The sequence below is a fragment of the Schistocerca gregaria genome, chromosome 3, assembly GCF_023897955.1.
Source record: "Schistocerca gregaria isolate iqSchGreg1 chromosome 3, iqSchGreg1.2, whole genome shotgun sequence".
NCBI lineage: Eukaryota > Metazoa > Arthropoda > Insecta > Orthoptera > Acrididae > Schistocerca > Schistocerca gregaria.
In genome coordinates this window covers 372,810,223-372,832,587 of record NC_064922.1, presented here as the reverse complement: position 1 = coordinate 372,832,587, position 22,365 = coordinate 372,810,223, and the positions used below count along the sequence as shown (strand labels likewise).

At 44.6% G+C, this 22,365-nt stretch overlaps 1 protein-coding gene across 1 annotated transcript in view; it reads right to left on the bottom strand.

Moving 5' to 3' along the window:
- The window catches only part of LOC126353997 (probable serine/threonine-protein kinase fhkE), a 203,558-nt gene that overhangs the window by 88,410 nt on the left and 92,783 nt on the right, over positions 1–22,365 (bottom strand). The gene's annotated exons all lie outside the window — the stretch shown is intronic.

Below are 22,365 nucleotides of genomic sequence, written 5' to 3'. Positions count from 1 at the left end.
ATTTATTATCCTTCCGCTACAAAATATTTCCGCTATACTCCTTTCGGTCCTGTTTTCCGGGAGGTTTGATTGTAAGAAAAATGCCACCACCAGAATTCTCTTCGAATACCACTGGCACACGCTGAACTCGCTGGGCTTTAAGTAAAAGAAACGAGTTTTTAACTAAGTGAACTCGAAAAGATCCGAACTTCTCCATTTGAACTAGAAGTAAGTTGGAAAATATACTATTAATAGTCGGCCGGATTGTCCGAGCGGTTCTAGGCGCTACAGTCTGGAACCGAGCGACCAATACCGTCGCAGGTTCGAATCCTGCCTCGGGCATGGATGTGTGTGATGTTCTTAGGTTACTTAGGTTTAAGTAGTTATAAGTTCTAGGGGACTGATGACCTCAGATGTTAAGTCCATAGTGCTCAGAGCCATTTTTATACTAATAATATGCGCCATAGTACAGGTCGTACAACGCTAACTTTAGCTAAAGAGGAGACTAGATCCTTCCGAATCTGTTGATGGCTTTCCGATCTTATTATTGTACTGAATTCCATCAAGATATTTTTGATATAATTCCACTAGGAAATTTTGTGGCATCAGACATTAGCCCTTAACAGGGGCGAGGGCTTTTCGGAAATTAGGAAAAAAAGAAGTGCATTCCAAAATGCAGCAGCAATGTTGTATTTTCGACAAAACTGCAGTAATCGTATTCCAGCGCACAGTAGACTGCAGACGAAACAATAAAAAAGAATCCTTAGCTTCATCATTCGGCAAATAATCCGTAGGCACAAAATATTTCATCAGGCGAACACCCGCATCTGAGGCACATATTAACGGAATAAAAAAATCCGCTTCAGTTGCTAGCAATTTTTTTATTTGAAACTTCCTGGCAGATTAAAACTGTGCCGGACCGAGACTCGACCTCGTACTGGCAGAAGTAAAGCTGTGAGGACGGGGTATGAGTCGTGATTGGGTAGCTCAGATAGTAGAGCACTTGCCCGAGAAAGGCAAAGGACCCGAGTTCGAGTCTCGGTCCGGCACACAGGTTTAATCTGCCGGGAAGTTTCATATCAGCGCACACTCCGCTGCAGAGTGAAAATCTCATTCTGGTTTTTTATTTGTTGCACGACCGGTTCCGAAACCTAATACTTCATCTTCAGGTGATACCAAATAATTATGGAAACATACAAATATGTGGCGGTCGGGCAGCTCAGGTTGAAACTTCAGGCCACGAAACCCGTCTTGCGATGAATAACAAACTACTGGCAACTGAGGTTGATTATTTATTTTATTAATCCATAAGTATTCCGCGAATAATAACTCTCCTGAAGATGCTACTTGGGTGCTTCCACAGCGGTTCAAAAATGTTCAAATGTGTGTGAAATTTTATCGGACTTAACTGCTAAGGTCATCAGTCCTTAAGCTTACACACTACTTAACCCAAATTATCCTAAGGACAAACACACACACCCATTCCCGAGGGAGGACTCGAACCTCCGCCGGGACCAGCCACACAGCCCATGACTGCTGCGCCCTAGACAGCTCGGCTAATCCCGCGCGGCGCAACGCTTCATGGCGCTTTTCATCTCTAGCGGTGTAGTGATCAGAAATGATCATTGACAGCGCAGATTTTGTACCGAGGTCTGTTCCCAAAACCAAAGTGCGGTAGAGACTGTGAAGGAACTGATGCACGGCTTTCTGGTGCGCACGGAGGCTGTCGTTATTCGCCTGCACTGGAGTGCTATGCGGCCGGGACGCGAGCTACAGCGCCGTCGTAATTCACGGCGCGGCCCCACGGCCACATTCCTGTCGCGCAGGCGCTGGGGAGCCTCCCGCTGCAAACACGCCACCCGGCCTCCAATAAAACCCACCCGCCCGACGCCTAAGCCCGCTCCCACACGTAGCGCCGCTCGTCCTTCAGTCTCCCTCGCAGTACATTCGCATGAAAAAAAAAATCGTACACCAATATAAACAGATGTTTGCTGTCACTGGAATGACGCCATGTGCCTGGGCTCCCAGACGATTAGACTGAACCCGATGGGGCAGTTAATTCATTGGAGTGGACTCGCATGAGGCAGCAACACAGGGGAGGGGAAGGAAAGGTAGAAATATGTCTCGCGACATTAAAATTTTCCACGATTTCCTTATATTACGTCAGGAGTCCTTTAAAAAGGCTTGACAGGCAGTCCAATCCGTGCTTTGTAGACTGTTTCAGAAGTGATTTCGTCGTCGGCCGGGTGTGAAAACCACAATGTTTCTTTCTTTTTAACAGAACTGTTCACATAATTGTATTCACTATTACGGTTTCGCACATCAGACGCGAGTACTGTCAGGTCTGTAGAAATTACACTATTTAGCAGCAACATCCGATAAGTACTAGCCGACACACAACATGGTAAATTGCAATCATTGCCCTGATGGCAGCGCGTTAGGGGTTGAAACCAGCTCTCGATACCGTAGTAAGACACGAAGCACCGTGAGCTGGATGTGTAACGTTTATAGTGAGCTGAGATTGGTCGGGTGTATGATCGATGCATAACTGAAGAACCCATGTCGTTTCTATAGCATCTCATCGGACAATGAGAAAAATTCGTCCAATTCTAAATCGCCCTACTCAAATGGTTCAAATGGCTCTAAGCACTATGGGACTTAACATCTGTGGTCATCAGTCCCCTAGTACTTAGAACTACTTAAACGTAACTAACCTAAGGACATCACACACTTCCATGCCCGAGGCAGGATTCGAACCTGCGACCGTAGCGGTCGCGCGGTTCCAGACTGAAGCGCCTAGAACCGCACGGCCACACCGGCCGGCCTGGTAGTACATTTCACAATGGAGTTTGACCTGCAGTGTGAATTACGCTCATCCTATCCTGAATCTTTCCTATGCAATGCTTGATTGTGTTTGAATGTTCACGTAATGCACTGCTTGGTTAACTGTTCACTGCTACGTCGTAGCAGTCTGCTGTTTTATGCTTTTGACACTCACTGAGTCTGTTCTTCTTCTGCCTTTCAACGTTTACGCACTTGAGCCTGTTCTATCTTCAGTATTCACTGCTACCTCGTTCATGGACCCTACATGCCAGCAGGGGATTTTTCAAGCGGGTGGAGGCCCTTTTATAGTGTGGGGCGTGTGCAATTAAACTCTCACAGGTGACACGGACGTAAGCATCCTGTCTGATCACCTGCGTCCATTCTTGTCCATTGTGCATTCCGACGGACTTGGGAAATTCCAGCAGGACAATGCGACACCCCACACGTTCAGAATTGCTACACGGTTCTCCAGTAACACTCGTCTGAGTTTAAACACTTCCGCGGGCCACCAAACTCCCCAGACATGAACTTTATTGAGCATATCTGGGACGTCTTGCGATGTGCTGTTCAGAAGAGATCTCCACTCCTTCGTACTCTTACGGATTTATGGGCAGCTCTGCAAGATTCATGGTGTCAGTTCCCTCCAGCACTACTTCAGATAACAGTCGAGTCCACGCCACGTCGTCTTTCGCCACTTCTACGTGCTCGCGGGGTCCCTACACGATATTATGCAGGTGTAGCAGTTTCTTTGGCTGTTCAGTGTGTGTGGATGGAGTGTTGAAAGATAAGCAGATGCACGCGGGAGAAGTTAGTGGGCTGGTGGTGACGACCCGTGTAAGACACGTCCAGTGGAGGCGGACAGAGCGGGTCACAGACTGCCGTCACGTCGAGCGCCAGTGAACTGGAGTGCGTCGCCGAGTGCCGTGCATCGCCAGGGGATACGGCGCCGCTCATAAACAAACAGCGCCGAGAATTCCAGAGCCCTCCAGCCACGGCGGGACACATCGTGCATAGCACGGCCGGCGTTCCAGCAGGAAAAATCTCTCAGCCGGAGTGACAAACGGCCGTCTCCAGGAGAAACACGCTCCCGGCTGAAGCCCTTGGCTGAAGAAGGAACACACCAAACGCTTGTTGCGTGTCATTGAATACGAGGCCTGGAGAAGTGTCCGCATCACTCTAGCCAACTGTGCATTGGTATTCGTCCGCAGTGCTTTTAAAGATCCCGTGAAAATAATAATTAAAGGTACTTGCTATGGCAAATGTAAGATAGTTATCGGAAGGATCGAAGAATCGTTGACGATATTAACTGTAGAGTTGATTACCATGGGTGCTGTTAGTGAATGCAGTTACGAAATGTATCGGTTACTACACGTGGCGTTCGATCGAACAGATAAAGATTCGCATATCGTAAGACATAGGTGCGTCCTTTTACATCATATACGATCATATACAAAATATGTCGCTGAGGCAGGTCATTGTTACGGAATCCTCATCACTTGCAGATCCCAGTGCGGTAGATATCCACCCTGACAAAAATGTAATTTCCAGCATGTTTTCGTAACTTTGGAAAAAGCCACATCGCAACGCTTGAGCTAAGTAATTCCTTTAACCGTGCGACTGGACGGACGAGCTGGTAGTATCAGAGATACCCCAGCATCGACATCGACAGCTAGGTCTGCATCTAGACTCTGGAAACCACCGTTAGGTGCATGGCAGAAGGTACGTCCCAGTATACCAGTTTTTACGGTTTCTTCCTGTTTCATTCACATACGAAGCGCAGGAAGGATGATTTTTTTCAATACCTCTGTGTGTGCAATAATTATTCTAATCTTGTCTTTACGATTCCTGTGTGAGCGTGTGGTAGCATGTTGTGGTATATTGCTAGAGTAATCATTTAAAGCCGGTTCTTGAAACTTTGTTAAGAGACTTTCACGGGATGGTTTACAGCTATCTTCAAGAGCCTTCAAGTTCAGTTCCTTCAGTATCTCTGAGACTCTCCCACGGACTAAACGAACCTGTGACCATTCGTGCTGCTCTTCTCTGTATACACTCAATGTCCCCTGTTAGCCCTATCTGGTACGGGTCACACATACTTGAACAATATTCTAGAACCGGTCGTATAAGTGAATTGTAAGCAATCTCCTTTGTAGTTGTGCCAGTATTGTACCAGTAAACCGAAGTCCCATAAACCGAAGCCTACCACGTGTTTTCCCCGCGAGTGAAACTATGTGATCATTCTATACCGTTAACCAGACGAACGAACAATTGGTACCAAGGGAAACTTTTAGTTTCAGTAGTTAAAATAGTTCAATAGTTAATAGCCACCTCAAGTTTGTATAGTCACTGATATAGAAGATACAGTCTTGTAATATTTAATGAATCTTTTTAAAACCTCCTTTGTATGAGATCACCGATCTCGACGACTTTCTGAGATTTTTTCAGTTAATCTGTAAATGTTGAGTGTCTGCCGTATGTTTTAAGTTCTATTGTCCCTCTTTGTCACGTCTACATCTTGTCGAATAGTTTGCATTTTGGATAACTGGACTCTTACTTTTTGTCCTCGCTAGAGATGACCCACGCTTCTAGAGATGACCCACGCTTCAGCTTCGCATAAAGCTGCTGGTACCGCCATAGTCTTGTCGAATTTCACCATTGTTTCCTTCCTTACTTTGATTCTAAATGTTCTACGTACTTTGCCAGTTTTCTTGCTAAAACAAAGTTTTTTCGAAGATAAGAGTTACAGCTAAGGAAGGTAAATTAACTGAATTGTTTTAATAGATTTGTTATTAATAACGAACTTGCAGCGGACGTGATTCAGATATACCACTACGTATTTTCAGGAAATGGGACTTACCAAAACATTTGCGGGAGCCTGTCAATTGTTTCATCGAGCTGAGCAATACGAGGATTACATTATTTTCGCACAAGGAAGGGCCTCAACTGAATTGTGGTCTCGATGGTTAGTAACTAATATTTGTGGACTGACAACTGTTGACATACTCACGGTGGTCCTACTATATGAGAGGAGAACAGGAAAGGTTGTTACCTGCAACAGAACAGAAAATATACAGTTAGCACGTTTGCTTATGAATACATTAAAGTATAGCTGTGTGCAAAAAAACACATGAAACTGCGATTGTACTGGTAGATTGTCACTGCTGTGACAGATGTGAAAATATGATTTATGCTCTGTAAAGTTTGACAGTTATTAGTTTCTCTTGACTGCAGTAGAAAATGTTATTGGAAGCGATATGTACGAGGATCATACTGAAAGTAGAGAGCAACAATTTTTAAATCTCTTAATATTTATATCTTAGAGAAACTTAGTGCATTATCGTAACTACAGACTTTTCTATCGCTTTTCAACATAGTCACCATTTCTTTGCACACATTTTTCCAGTCGCTCTGAAAGTCTGAAAATATCCTTACAACAGAAGTCTGTTCCAGCTGCACGAAGAAGCTGACGCACTGCTGTCTGAATATCCTCCACCGTCCCGTAATGTTCATCGCCAGTCACAATACCCGTCGAAAGTCATCACTTTCATTTTGAAATCTATGAAGGAGGTTTTGCCTGTTGGTTCTTCACTGATGTTAGTGGTCTTCAGTCAATAAACGTGGGATTCAGCGTACACAAACCTTTCGATAACCTAAGCTTTGGATCACTTCTTGCACTGAACTGTGTCCTACCGCAAACTTAGCAGGAATTTCGGTCACTGTAACACGCCTGTCTTCTCCAATGCGCTCACCAACTATTTCCTTGTTGCGTTCCTTGGAGGCGAGAGACCGCTAGGATGCTCATCTTGAATACTCGTTTCCCCACCTTCAAAATGCTTCACTCACGTCCTATCAACTGCTAGCGTCCATGCAGACCAGAAGCACGTTCAAGTCTGAGGTGAATTTCAGCAGCACATTTGCCTTCTTTAGCGAGGAATTCAATGGCAGCACTTTAACATCTATGTCCGCCATTTTTGAAGTACTGCCTGTGATCACGTGACAGGCGCTAATTATATCACAATATGGCAGCATGTGGTAGAAAGTCTGTTGATTACGATCCTGTACGCGTATTTGTTACATTGTTGAATTTTAACAATGGATTGCTCACAAGTTTCGGTATAGGTGTTCAAATGAGTGTGAAACTTATGAGACTTAACTGCTAAGGTCATCAGTCCCTAAGCTTACACACTACTTGGCCTAAATTATCCTAAGGACGAACACACACACACCCATGCCCAAGGGAGGACTCGAACCTCCGCTGGGACCAGCCGCACAGTCCACGACTGCAGCGGCTTAGACCGCTCGGCTAGTCCCGCGCGGCTATTTTCAGTACAATCCTAGTCTAATTTAAAAATAGGTGAGTTAAAAGAAACAAGGAGACTTTGAAATTGGTCCATGTCGACGATCTGCTTTTGTATAGTGCCAGTCACCTTTCATCGCCTGCGCACAGATGCATGACTCAGTAGCGTGAACGATCGCTGGCGCCAAAGATCCAGGCAAGTATTTTTGCACCGATCCTCAAGGTAGTTTTTCTGCAGCCACCTTACGTTACGGCGTTCAGACCCTCGCTGCCCCGTGACCTCGGCTTTGTCCAGATACGAGTGGATACCTTGGCGAAATAAACCGCTGTTTCACTGCACGCTTCGAAATTTACGCAACCGTTTGCGAAGTGGCGGTGACGAGGAAGGGCCGTGGTCTAGAATCCTCTCCCGGAGAAACCGAACCCGGTCGGTGCGCGGGAGACGCGATCAGAAAGGCGAGAAGCACAGGTCTACTCCGATGGCGGCCTTGGCGGGTGGGCGCAATTGCGCCCAAGGACGCGTAATTCGATCACAGGGGGCGGAGCCACGGCGCGGGACGCACCGCGCATGCGCAAACGCGCTTACTACTCCACGACTCAACCATTATCTCCCTCACCCTCCACTGCTGCCCCTGTAATTGCTCCCCATTTCCTGTCACACCCGCGCTCGTGCAAGAGACGTGACGGGGAGGAACAGAGAGCACTGCCGATTCAACAAACGCAAACGACGCTCGGAAGCTTCAACACGCCAGAACTACTGGAATTTTCTCCGACCACTGTTACTGCGGAAACGGGATGAATTGGATTTACCACAGCACTAAGACAGTGCAAATGTTGCAAAACACGGCGAGTCATGAGTACAACAGTATGACATTAGCAGTTTTGTTGCAGCACTCAGGTTCAAATGAAAAGCGTAATACGGATATTATTGGCAATAAGATTCGAGAAATGATTAATGGCATTCGAACTCTTTTAGGATAGTCATGGTTTTTATTCGCTACAGAGCTCATTTCGCGCTTCCGCCAGTGAATTTTGCAGTGTAGAATTATTTGGAAATTTTGCCGTAAAACTTCCGGTCTTAAACTCTTGCGCAAACAATTCCACACACTTTTTTTTTTTTTTTTTTTTTTTTTTTTTTTTTTTTTTTTTTTTTACGAACTCCACGTAGCATAACACTTGACAATGAACACTCGCTGTTTGTTATGAGTCCGGCCGTTGTGGCCGAGTGGTTCTAGGCGCTTCAGTCCGGAATCGCATTGCTGCTACGGTCGCAGGTTCGAATCCTGCCTCGGACATGGATGTGTGTGATGTCCTTAGGTTAGTTAGGCTTAAGTAGCTCTAAGTCTATGGGACTGATGACCTCAGATGTTAAGTCCCTTAGTGCTTAGAGCCATTTGAAGCATTTTTTGTCATGAGCTTTATTTTGTGTTGCTTTCTACTAGTCACTAAACACGTCTCCTCCTCTCACTCACTCAAACGTAATGACACAGCGAAGTACTCGGGACGGAGCGTGTTTGAGATGCGCGTGCGCTGACATTTGGCTGCACTCGATAAGTGCATCGAAATCAGTGTTGCCATCATTTTCTGTGGCGAACGGCTCTCCTGTTCACTGACAAGTGTCAATCCCGCGTCAGTCTCATAAATATTTTCGGGGCCAGCTTTATTCTGCCCAACCTGGGATGCGTTGCACAACTATATTTCGATTTTTCAAAAGTTCTTGTTTCTGTCAGGATGATTAAAAATCCAAATGTTTGGCATAGATTCCCGATTATTCAAAGGTTTTGCTCGGCCTCTTAACTTGACTTCCGCTGGTGCCCGCGTTTTATGTATGTACCGTGGTTCGGGTTACACGTTACACCGTTGCTTCATCCGTAACTACGTAAATGGGACCGTTAGCGAATAACAGGAAGGGCCACCTCTATTAAAAAAAAAAAAAAACTACGATATTAAAAAAAACTACGATATTCAGTCCGAGCTCAATGTAACTGCAGACCAAAGTAAAACAAAAAAAAAATCTGTCATACGAAGAGACGAACTAGGCTTATCAACAGAAGATCAGTTTTGACTTACATTTCGTTGCAGTAAACGCCAGAGTCTCAGGCAAATGGAACGGATCGTGTTTTCTTCCGCTCGTCGTGTTCTCAGAGGCCCTCTTTATCTACTGACTTCACTAATCGTGCTTTTACCATCGTTTCCATAGTATTGGCGTGTTATTTTTATTCTATATTTTTGGTGGAGGGAGAGGGGGCTGCAATTACGCTCTTAAGTATCTAAATTACCTGCATTACTGGATAACTACGGTTTGTTGTCGATAAAAATCGTAGCATTTACTCTTTCGGCTGAGTTAAATATTACTATGCATTAGTAAAACACCACTTTCTTTTACGGCGTTGTATGTGTCAAAGATGTCGTAGCAGCAAAGAGGCAGCGTCATCCATACATACGTAACATAACAAAAGAAAATTGCGCAGAAAGACAGCTTGTTTGTTGACATTACATGATCAACGACCTTGATATCCGGAGCATGAGTTCAGGAAAATATCCATGTTTTTTTGCAGAAACCGCTCTGCCGTACGTCTCACATAGTTTGGGGCAAGAACGTAAAATCTAAACCTGACGGGGATTTCCAGTAACAACAGCCTCGTATAATACTTCAGGAAGTACTGAATTTTCTTTTTACTGTTTCATCAAAAACGTCAAATTAAGCCATTTCACTATGTTCTGTGTGTACCAGGTTGAAAGCGTTTTGTGGACAGATTGGGCAACTGCGATGGAGAGTAAAGTTTGCGGCCTATGGAGCACTGCAGGTCCATTCAGATACTCGCCTGGAAACGATTCTTTTTTCGAAAGGACCTAAGAACATGTTATCACGTTGTAAAGGCTCTTCTGGCTACCTGAGTTTCAAACATCCTGTGCCGGCGTTCTCTAGAGGAGTGGTCCCATTTCCTGGATTCCACTCCGGAATTACATTCTCGATCTCAATTTCCTTACTGAGAACCGGTGCGCAGGTCTCGTTGATGGTTAGTTTTACCCGTTCCACATTTGGGCGGCCTTTAAAACCGAGAGTGTGGCGCAGCTCGGCGCAGGAATGCGGCTATGGACGCTTGTAACGAAATACCGGCCTACTTTATGCGTCGGCCGGTGTGTGTTGTTGGCTGTCGATAGGACTGACGCCGCGCCCCGCCCGATAAACCGATACAGTGTCCGAAACGTGGCTGCCTGACTTCTGCCGACGACCCTTGCAGCAGAATAGCCAATCCATCTTTGGCCTTATCAGCCCGGAGCCCTGCCGCGCCTTATCAGCAGGAAAGGAAAATTAAATATTTGCAGCAGGCAGCTGTGACAACCGAGAAATAAAAAAAAAAAGTTATATCTTGCAGCAGCTTTCTATCTCCAGCAGCTGGAAGCGCACAATGAGGGTTCTATCCAACAAAACATGATGGAATTTTGTCACATAAGAGAACTCCGAACTCATGCTGAAGTCAGCACGAGTGTTACCGCAAAACACAGTCCACTGATACACATTTAAGAAGAATTGTGGTTGTGGGAAGTTCACCAAGATGGTAAAGTGTTGCAGCTAAGATCAGCATCTGTGCGAGGAACCGAGACGGATAAATACACTGAGGGATAGCGATATGCATATTTACAGATGACGGTAGTATCGGGTACACAAAGGAATAGGACAGTGCATTGGCGGCGTTGTTACTTGCACTCATGTGATTCATTTGAAAAGTTCACAACGTAATTGTGGCTGCATGACGTGAAACGTCCCCTTAGAACAATTATATAAGACTGGTCTATGTGAAACGTCCTCTTTGAACAATTATACACGACTGTGCTTAAACTGACACACAATATCTTTAGCGCAACGCAATCTGACTTCCAAAAATCCCTACGAAAGAATGGCCCTGACTAGCATTAACCTATACGTTTCACAAATCACTTACCTCACAAAAATCTTCGTTACTCAAGCTACTGCAATACAGCGAGCGCCACTACTGCCAGCTAAATAAAAGATTCAAACTACTGAAGGCTCTAACTACTGATAGGCATAGTTAGCAAATGAAAGATTTTAATAGAGAACAAACAATGTATTTACCTCACTAGTCATAATATATATAGCAGTTCATGACACCAATTCTTACAAATTTCAAAACTCCGCCATCTCTCTCCCCACGTCCACCACTGCTGGCGGCTCACCTCCAACTGCGCAACGCTACGCGCTGTTAGCATCCAGCTGCCGCTGCTCAACACTACAATGGCAGACAACAATGCAAACTAAACACACACTGCGCACGGCACAGCCAGTGATTTTTATACAGAGCGCTACGTGGCGGCGGCGTTACCAATAAAAAAAACCAAACAGCTTACTTACAGACGGGCTGGCTCAAATGGCTCTGAGCACTATGGGACTTAACTTCTGAGGTCATCAGTCCCCTACTTAAACCTAACTAACCTAAAGACATCACATACATCCATGCCTGAGGCAGGACTCGAACCTGCGACGGTAGCGATCGCGCCGTTCCAGACTGTAGCGCCTAGAACCGCTCGGCCACCCCGGTCGACTGCATGACGGGAATTAACAGACTTTGAACCGGGAATGATTATTGGAGCGAGACGCTTGGGAGATTCAATTTCGGAAATCAACAGGGAATTCAATATTCCGGGGTCCAGACGGTCAAGAGTGTGTCGAGAGTACCAAATTTCAGGCATTACCTCTCAGGCTCTAATCACAGGCAACGCAGAGGCCGACGGCCCCACTTAACGACTGAGGCATTTGCGTATAGTTGCCAGTGCTAGCACGCAAGCAACATAGCGTGAAATAACCTCAAAAGTCGCTGTGCGACGTACAGCGGACGTATCCGTTAGGACAGTGCGACGAAACTTGACGTTAATGGGCTATTGCTTAGGACAAGAGTGTCTTTACTAACAGCACAACATCGCCTACTGCGCCTCTCCTCGCCTGGGCTCGTGACCATGACGGTTGGACGCTAGAGGACTAGCCTGGTAAGATGAGTCCCGACGTCAGTAGATAAGAGCTGAGCGACGGGTTCGAATGTGGCGCAGTCGCCACGAAGCCATCGATCCAAGTTGTCAACAAGGCACTGTGCAAGCTGGTTGTGGCTCCATAATGGTGTGGGCTGTGTTTACATGGAATGGACTGGGGCCTCAAAATGGGTCTAAGCACTATTGGACTTAACATCTGAAGTCAGCAGTCCCCTAGACTTAGAACTACTTAAACCTAACTAACCTAAGGACATCACACACATCCATGCCCGAGGCAGGTTTCGAACCTGCGACCGCAGCAGCCGCGTGGTTCCGGACTGAAGCGCCTAGAATAGCTCGGCGACAGCGGCCGGACACTGGGATCTCTGGTTATGTTCTGTGATGAGAGTGTGGATATATGTGTAACGCTAGGCTTTCTGTAACAGTAAAATTTTATTTTATTTTTTTGGTTTCGCATCCAAAATTTTTCATTACGTTCTAAAAATATCAACGATGTGGCCAGAGTCTAGCAGATCAGTAACAGTAACATATTTGTTGCTTTTTTGGACGTGTGCCTGAACAAATTTTCTTGAATCTTGCTAGAAAATTTCTGCAAGTCCAGTAATTTTAAAAGTAGCAGCTTCAACAACAGTGGAACATCCGTGGGAGGGCATGTGTACGGAAAAACCCTGACGATTTCCCCGAATCATCACTGCAGGTCAGACAAAATGTGGTTTAGGATGACTAGGCAGAGGTTTGAACTCGATTGTTTCTGCTAAGCGGGCCGCCATCAAGTAACTGCGCCTCTGCCGTCACTTCGTAAAGGATCTGTTAGTGACGGCATTTGTTCTCTGAAAACACGGCTCTGGGGTCACACACAGATAAAAGGCGTAAACCCGGGAATTATCAGTGGTGCGACCTTTGAAGTAAAGCTAACAGCGGCGTAAACAAGGCTGACGGCGCAGTGTAAACCGGCAGCTAATACGTCAGTTGACCTGCTGATCCGCGGCCTCGAGCAGAGAGTCCGGGAAGCTAACGGCCGTCGTTGCACTCACCTCTTGTCCCCTGTCGTATTTTGCATCTTTGAGTCTACAGCGGGGAACTACGCCGTCAGTTAGAAAGAGTACGTATTCTTCGTACTTCACTTACCGTATCGCAGCCGTAGACAAGTCAAACAACGTACTACGAGTGAGATGCATAACAACAAATAAAAGCAGTTTTCCATGTTAAATTTTTATCTCTAATTCTTGCATATTGTTCGGAGGAATGTGATAAATTATAGTCTTCAAGAGAACTCATGGATAAAAGTCGGATTTAGCTAAATCTGAAGAATGAGGAGGTCAGAAATATTGAGTGACAAAACACTTTCGTTAAGGGAACTTCGTAAACACGAACAAAACATTGTTCCATTTTGTGCCAGTAACTTTCGAACAGCTCTTTCTCGTCATCTCAGAAATTTGTCGCGAGTGTCGGCGACGTGTTCTGGAAGTAACTGCATTTTGAATTTACATGTCGAAACTGTAAGCGTTTCGTAGTGTCCGTGTGTGCACGTTATATGCGGTGCTTTGTTTGTCTTCGTGAAGTGATTAAGCAGAGGCCGAACCCCTGTGCCCACCACATACCTTGCTTTTGTCAAAGAGCAACGGTGCCACCGATGCCATATCCGGCGGTCGTTCCTACGATGACGATAATTCTGTATACACTTGCGTTTGAATCTACGAAATACAGAATTATTATTGTTTGTCTGAGAAACGTAAATACTCACCGCCCCATCAACAAAAATTGTGTGCTAACAGAGGCCAACAACGAGATGCGAGTAACTGCTGCAACCTACATCCTTCTGAATCTGCTTAGTGTATTCATCGCTTGGCCTCTCTCAACCATTTTTACCCTCCATGCTTCCCTCCAATACTAAATTAGTGATCCCTTGATGCCTCAGAACATGCCCTACCAACCGATTCCTTCTTCTAGCCAAATTGTGCAGCAAATTCGTCTCCCCAGTTCTGTTCAGTACTTCCTCATTAGTTCCGTGATCAACCCATCTAATCTTCAGCATTCTTCTGTAGCACCACATTTCGAAAGCTTCTATCCTCTTCTTCTCTAAACTATTTATCGTCCATATTTTACTTCCATACATCACTACACTCCATACAAGTACTTTCAGGAAGGACTTCCTGACACTTAAATCCATACTCGATGTTAAATTTATCTTCTTCAGAACGCTTTCCTCGCCATATCCAGCCTACATTTTATATTCTTCCTACTTCGACCATCATCAGTTATTTTGCTCCCCAAATAGCGAAACTCATCTACTACTTTAAGTGTCTCATTTCGTAATCTTATTCCTTCAGCCTCAACTTACTTAATTCGACTACATTCCATTATCATCGATTTGCTTTTGTTGATTTTCATTATATATCCTTCTTTCAAGACACTGTCCATTCGTTCAACTGCTCTTCCATGTCCTTTGCTGTCTCAGACAGAAATACAATGTCGTCAGTGAATCTCAAAGTTTTTATTTCTTCTCCATGGATTGAAACTCCTACTCCAATTTTTTCTTTTGTTTCCTTTACTGCTCGCTCAGTACATAGATTGAATAACTTCGGGGATAGGCTACAACACTGTCTCACTCCCTTTTCAATCACTGCTTCCCTTTCGTGCCCATCGACACTTATAACTGCCATGTGATTTCTGTAAAAATTATAAATAGCCTTTCGCTCTCTGTATTTTACCCCTGCCATCTTCAGAATTTGAAAGAAAATATTCCAGTCAGCATTATCAAAATGTGTAATGTTGTATGCAGTTGAATAATCAATTGCGTAAACAACTGTCAGTCTGCCGGCAGTATCTTTCTGTTGCCCTTAGTAACGTCGAGAGCGGGAGCTAGATAGTTTCTCGAAACTGATAGAGCCCAGGAGGATACAACAGAGGACATCCATTCTAAGTAACAAAAGGAGTGGTGTAATTTACTGAAACCACGAGGAATTTAATGCTGGTCATATGGAGACCGTCTCATGGTAATTCACAAACCTATCCTGGTTTATTCGCGCGCATCGAGTAGGCAGAGGCTGTTGTTTACTGTGCGCGGACTTCCCTGGAGATGACCGAAGAAGACGGATGTCCGTCACTCGGTTTCCCGTCACCGCCTGGGCAGCGCGTGCGCTTCTGCATGTCTGTGCCGCTTCTGCCAAAAGCGCAACAACTTCTCGGTAAGAGCGCCGATAGCACGAAGGAGGCACCGGGATTGTCGACGTCAGTGATGCTACTGCTGCCTTTTGTGGGTAAATTAAGCTTCTCGGTCTGCGGAAAAACGTCAGCTGTGTGTCATGCGGGCGTCGATTAGCTTATTGTCAATGTTAAACACTCCTCTGCTACGCACGATTCGCGGCGCACCACAAGTAAATGCCTACATACAACATGAAATTCGTTATGCTGTTCCGTTAAGTAATCACACTGTAATGTTGTTCTTCCGGTGTTCCGCTAAAGGAGACAACTCCAAGTGCACATCCTCGTCGCCACTGTAGAGTCTTGTACCGTAAGGAATCAAGGGAGAGGATGATGTTACGGGTGGCCAGTATCCTCTTTCTGCAACACAAGTGCACACGTCGATTAATACGGTTCTTTATTTACACTACTGGCCATTAAAATTGCTACACCACGAAGATGACGTGCAACAGACGCGAAATTTAACCGACGGGAAGAAGATGCTGTGATACGCTAATGATTAGCTTTTCAGAGCATTCACACAAGGTCGGCGCCGGTGGCGACACCTACAGCTTGCTAACATGAGTAAAGTTTCCAACCGATTTCTCATACACAAGACACCTCATATCACAAACCACTAATTCTCAACCAGGCGATCAAAAATGGTACAGCACCATTTTATCCCACTTTTATGGGTCAATTGTGGGAGTCGAAACTTTGTTTACCCCGAGGATTCGAACAACCAACTCAGAATCTAACGCAGCGATACTGATATTTCGTGACCTAACGCGAGGAGAAGGTGAGTTCTCAAACAAGAAGACCGAACATCTGCAAGACGCAGTTAGAGGTGTTCTGAATCGTCGGAGGCTTCTGTTTGTAAGTTTTGCAATCATCCCGAAGGTAAGTTCGAACATCATTATGCGTTACTAGGCATGGCTCTGCTAGATGGGGTGTAACTTCGCCTACTCTGATCTCAGAACCGACTCAGCGAGCAGTTTATATGAAGGCGAGCAGTTTATAATCTAATACGAACGTCATGTAATTTTGTCTTTTAAGTAAGGCATTCCAAGAGATGGAGTTATGTTTTCATAAAAATGAAGTCTTAGGAATACGTAGGAATCGAAACCAGAACCTTTGTATTGGACATTTGAGCACAGCTTCTCAACAACAAAACTTTTCTTGTTCCTCGTATCATGGTTTCACACTAGGAAGCTCGACATCGAGGACATTGAGTAGGTTCAACTGCACTGCGATATGAAATTAAAACAGACCTTTCAGTGTTCAAGGAATCACTCCAGCAATTATTTGACATCATTTCGGGCAATCACCGGAAGCATAAAACCTCTTTTTCTATGGATTTATTTCCTTTAGCTGCATGGAATCATCTGAGCACAACTGTCTCGACCACTGACTGGATCACTATACACATTTCTCACATTTGAAAGCGTCGCTCACTTCATGTTACTTGTGTAAAACCATTGTGCAGCAACTCGATTGGAAATCCGGGACAGTAGTTAAGACAAGAGGGTCGTCGGAGTTAGCTTCACCAGAGCTGAAACGGGGGCGTAATTATATGTCTGTGGGAAGAAGGAACCATAGAGGATACAGATGAAATCAAAATTGGCATAAAAACAGCATAAATACACGAACATAAAAAGTCAGCCACAGTGAAAATACAATAAAATTCAACCTATTGCCCTGGAAAAACCGGCAGGACACACGAGCCAGTGACAAAATGAGTGCGCGGAATAGTGCAACAATTTGCAACCGAAGATACAGGAGAAGGATACCAATGAAATGTGTAAATTTGATGTTACTTCAGAACGTCTTACATAAGTAACAGTTAATGTAAGTTGAGCGCCGACAAGTTTTGCAGTGAAAGTAGACGGAGGCGAGTGACGTATTTTAACACCACAGGCTCACACAGAAGTCACGCGCCAGAGGGAAACTGTTCTTGCCGATTGCAGTCTGAGATTCGGCATATGTCGGAGCGGCAACCTTTCAAAGGTGTCATATTAGCAGTTCGTTGCCCTGCGCACCCGTGAAATTGAATCCTTGCGTCACCACCGCAGACATTTAATCTCAGCCGAGGAATCCGGCGCTAGCGATGGGTACCCGGGGCGGCAGCGGCACTTTCCCTCGCACTGGAAATCGCGGTTTTGCCGGCTCCCTTCACAGCCACCCGGGAGGGAAAGCCATCTCCGCTCTTTGCAGGTTAGGGGAAGTCATTATCAGTATATCACGGCGCCACCGCAAGAGACGTACAAAGGAGCGACTCTGCGGTTTCGGAAGGAGGCATACCACTTAAGCCAACTGGGGAGGGCGACAAGAAAAAGGAAGAAAAAAGTGAGGGGGGGGGGGCGTTTTGTCGTCCGTGAGAGCGGAAATTGATCACGGTAAAAACTAGGAGGCCACTCGACAGATGCCAATGTAGAGTCTGATGGATTCGCCAAGTAAGAGTACTCAGATTCCCAACGGTGCAAGACTTTTCCGGAAGTAATGTTAAAGAAATCTTAAGCACTTTCGTGACTAACTCTTCTCATTATACACACAACGAAGTTTCATTTCATATTAAAGGAAAAGAATAATAGTTCGTTTCAAAGCTGGGGGGGGGGGGGGAGAGTTGTCAATCTCTCTGGTGGAGAGGACGAACGTAGACAATACGAAAGCTACTTGTTCTGACTTATTAAACCATAAAATGTACTTTAAGCAAAGAAGGTGGTAGAAACAGATGAACGTATGTAAAGTAACAACAAAATTGTTCTAACGATGTCAAAATTGCCACGAATTGATGAGGAACTTAGCTTCTCTGAGTTATAGCATCAATGGAAGCGAATAGGAAACCGGAGAGGAGGAAAATGCAAGCAGTACAGTGTAATACATCAGACCTATTTTTTTTAATGTAAATGAATAAAGTGCAAATTGGGAGGCACTAGAGAAAAGAGGCAAGGGCAGACTATAAAGAAACTAGTTATGATAGAACGGGACAATGAGACATATGTCAATGCATAGTTAGCTTGATAGCGTGAAGAATAGTAAGCGGGAAATGGTTTACATAAAAAGACTACCGAGCATAAATGGACATACAGTAACCTGATATTAAAATTTCTTTCTTTCTTTCTCTCTCTCTCTCTCTCTCTCTCTCTCTCTCTCTCACTCTCTCTCTCTCTCTCCCTCGCTCCCTCCCTCACCCCCCCCTCCCTCTCTCTCTCTGTCTCTTCTCTACAGGCGAAACCTTACTTTCAGTTTTATGTTCAGCAGTGCACAGCCCAGAAGTGTTATGTAATACTTCCGATGCCACACACCATAAAAACCTAAATCATGTCCACACAATTTGTATAAACTGCACAACGAAGAGAAATACCATTTCTACGGTTTTACTAATAGTACCATATCTCCAGCAGTTAACGATCATCCTGAAAAGATTCAAACTGTTTTATTTACAATCTTTGCTCATAATTTGTTTCAAAATTATTTCATATTTGATCTTTTAGAAATTGTGACCAAATACTGTTCTATGTTTCTATATAATTATATAGAACTGACTCGCTCTGACACTCTAATTTGTGTTGCTTATAAAGGCATATTTAGGTGACTCATTGCGAATGATATTCTTGGGAAGATATATAAGACGTCTGTTATAAACAACCAACAGATTCAAGTGTGTGACTGAATTTATTTGGGGGGGACTTTCCTTAACAAATTGTGACGCTCCTATAAGAAAAACTGAAAATGGTGTGTTTATCGTGTTGCATGGGCACCACTGAGGCTTCATTTGTGAAAAATTTAACAGTTTGCTATGTTTCAGACGCATGAATATTTCTGCCTCCTCGGAAGGAAAACCTCTTATGTTCTTTTACTTACAGCACATAGAGTCTCCTAGGTAAATAAACTCTCAACGGCAACGTGATAGGCCCACTTATTAATATAAAACTGACACACGAAAATGAAAAGAAAATCATCAAATCACGAAATACCACAATATCATTGTAATAATGTGTGGCGAAGAGATAAAATACAGTCCCAGGCTCATAACGCCAGATCCCGTAAATGGAACAAGGACTGAAATGGCCCGATGTATTTCAGTATCTGTACTTCCCGAAATTAAAGCGCCACTGGAGAACCTATTGCAATTCTGCTTTGTTGCAGAACACTAGCAACGACTTTTTCATCCAAACATATTTGATAGTCTTGTGTTGTCATCATTACAGATATATTAGGGTGCGACGTACGTTTAAGAGAGCATGATGGCAGCACTTATATGGAAGTCAGCCTGGCTTCAGTAGAGAGGTGTTTCATTGTATAAGCAGACATTCATCGTATTGCGAGCTAAGATCTGTCCAAAATATTTTTCGTACCAAAAAAGTGACATTAAGGTTGGATAAACCTGATTGAAAAGGGATCCTTTTTTTGTGTTTCGCTGCGAAAGAGTGAAAGCTAAACGAATAGTGTGCCGTCCATTCGAGAAGCTGCACTTCCGTCACTTGAGAAGAACTCTCCAGTTGGATACGCAATCAGTGAAAGCATCTCCACTTGAGGCAGCAGCTGCTAGGGTTGTTCAACGAGAGAAGTGCCCAGTTGTTGTAAACCGTACGCAAGTGGTATCGGCTCAAAAGCATGGTGAGAGGCAAAGCATTCCAGCTAGTGTGGTTTCTCGTGGCGCAATGGTGTGATTCACTGTGTCTGACGTTTGGGGAAGTACTCGCATGCTTCCCTGCGAACAGCGAAGATGATGCCCTTAGACTGTTTCGTTTATTAAGTTTCCTAGCCGGTAAATTACACACACCATTTTACATGCAGTCGGCTGCCTAGCGTTAAAAACCTCAAACCTCAACATAAGATGGCGTCTGTTACTTACGAGTTCTGTCTCAGCGTTGCCAATCAAAAATCTCGTCTATATAAGGAATGTGGTTGAGCCCCTGCAAAAACAGTTTTCTTGTTTTAGTACCCAAACATGTTTCGGAGAAGTTTCTCCGTCTTTAGTGAGTTCATATATTCTTCGGAAATGCCTGGCATGGTGGTGAGATAAGCGTCTAGTGGCTGAAGCTCTTTTCATGTCCCCGTTTCGTCCCTGATATGTAGTAAGGCAATCTGGTCCTGATTTCAGGACGTTTCTCTTGTTTTAGTACCCAAACATTTCAGCATCATGTAAGGCATTTCCGAAGAATAAATGAGCCCATTGTTGATGGGGAAACTTCACCTAAATATGTTTGGGTACCAAAACAAGAAAAATTGTATTACTTACAGCTGAACCACATTTTCTTATTAGATAATAGGAAATAAACGCGCACAAGAGCTTTAACCATAAAATGATTATAATATCGTGTTTGGTGTAGACACTGCCAGCCTCACGCGCTTTCCTCATCTCACATTGCTTTACCAAACAAGAGCAGCAATACAATAATTAATTGTAGCGAGTGGGGACCAGACATGGGGGTATGGCGTATTTGCAATAGTTTGGCGACTTGTTAGTAGTCTAAAAAGTTCCAGTTCCGACCCTGTTAACAACCTGCGAAATACCGACTTTTAAATCGTTTTCTTGAAAGAAAAACATCTGAGCGGGGGGGGGGGGGGGGGGGTATCGCCCCCTCGTTCTGCCTGAAAAGGTTGCTCTCCTGTTACCAAACACTTCTGCCCTCATGCAACCACAGCGCAAAATGCCTTAAAATATGTATATCTCTTAAAAGTATAGAGTATTTCTGAAACAGTACCTAATGATACTCAAGCTAGTAAGGACCAAAGAATTTTTTTACAATTTGCAGTATGATAAAATCAGTAAACAAAATTCATCACTGCCACTATTTCCTTTACTAAAGACTCTCTGTTTCGCAAAATTTCCATGCCAGGCATGGAATAGGGTGGTGTACTAACCCTGGATACTGTTAATGGCCAAGGTCAAAAGCCTGAGGATGGAAAGTAGATTAATCTTCCGATGCCAGAGGTAAATTATATTTGCTGGAATTAACAACTGCTACGGTTGGGCCGCGGCTGGCTGATAAGCTCATTAAAAAACATGTCCTCTGGGGAAAAATAACTTGTTCGAGCCTGATTCCAAAGTGGCGAAAATTAAATATGTGTTACTTTATTTAATATTAGAAAATCTGATACATGAATCCTGTTGCGTTTCGCCATCCTGTATGATCTGAAGGCAGCAAGAGCTAGGGAGGAGTGGAGCAGAAAAGTCACACACGCACTAACCGTAGGCAGAAAGCTATTAATAATAATCCATCATGATCATCGGTTATAGCTGTGAGAATACGTAGTATAAGACAAACATCGTGTCCGGACGAACCAAAACAAGGTACAGAAGAGAACTGTCTGACTTGCCAATCAGAAAAATAATCATCTTCCTGCTAAAGGCTGTTAGAAATGTTATGAAATAGGTAAAGATGCAAGATAATATAATTTTAAACGCAAAGATTTATTTTTATAATCCTGTCTTCAGGGGACGCCATTAAGGAAAACTGGGGAAACATGGTCAGTATACTATAGACGTCCGCACCCGGTACCTGAGTGGTCAGCGCGACAGAATGTCAATCCTAAGGGCCCGGGTTCGATTCCCAGTTGGGTCGGACATTTTCTCCGGAGGCCCTAGTCACACGGCATTTATTTACTATGGACAAGAAGATCGTAGTTAGCAGGAACAATATTAGAAAAAAAAAACGAAAATTAAATCGTAAATAGTTGTTTGCATGGTTCGTGGGAGGCCCAAGTCGGAGGAAAAGACACACTTGGTGGCGGATACGCAGGTAGTTACAATGACGTCACCAGCTGATTTTAACGGGCTGGCTGAGAAGGCTGTGAGTCTCGCAAGAGCTCTGAATAGCGTTGCAGCTCCCTCTGACTGCAGTGAGAGCGGTACCGGTATCGCGAGGCGATCCAGCAGCATGAGCGCGAGTGCGCAGCGCAGCAGCCGTTTGTCCCGGAAGCTGACGTGACGTCACGCTTCCGGCTGTTGTTAGAACAGAGGAGCCGCCACGGAGGGCAACAACCGGCGCGCTCAGTATGTATGCCCTGAGGCTTTGCAGTTTGTATGCCGGTGCATACAAAGCCGCCGAACGGCCTTGGCTCTCACCACT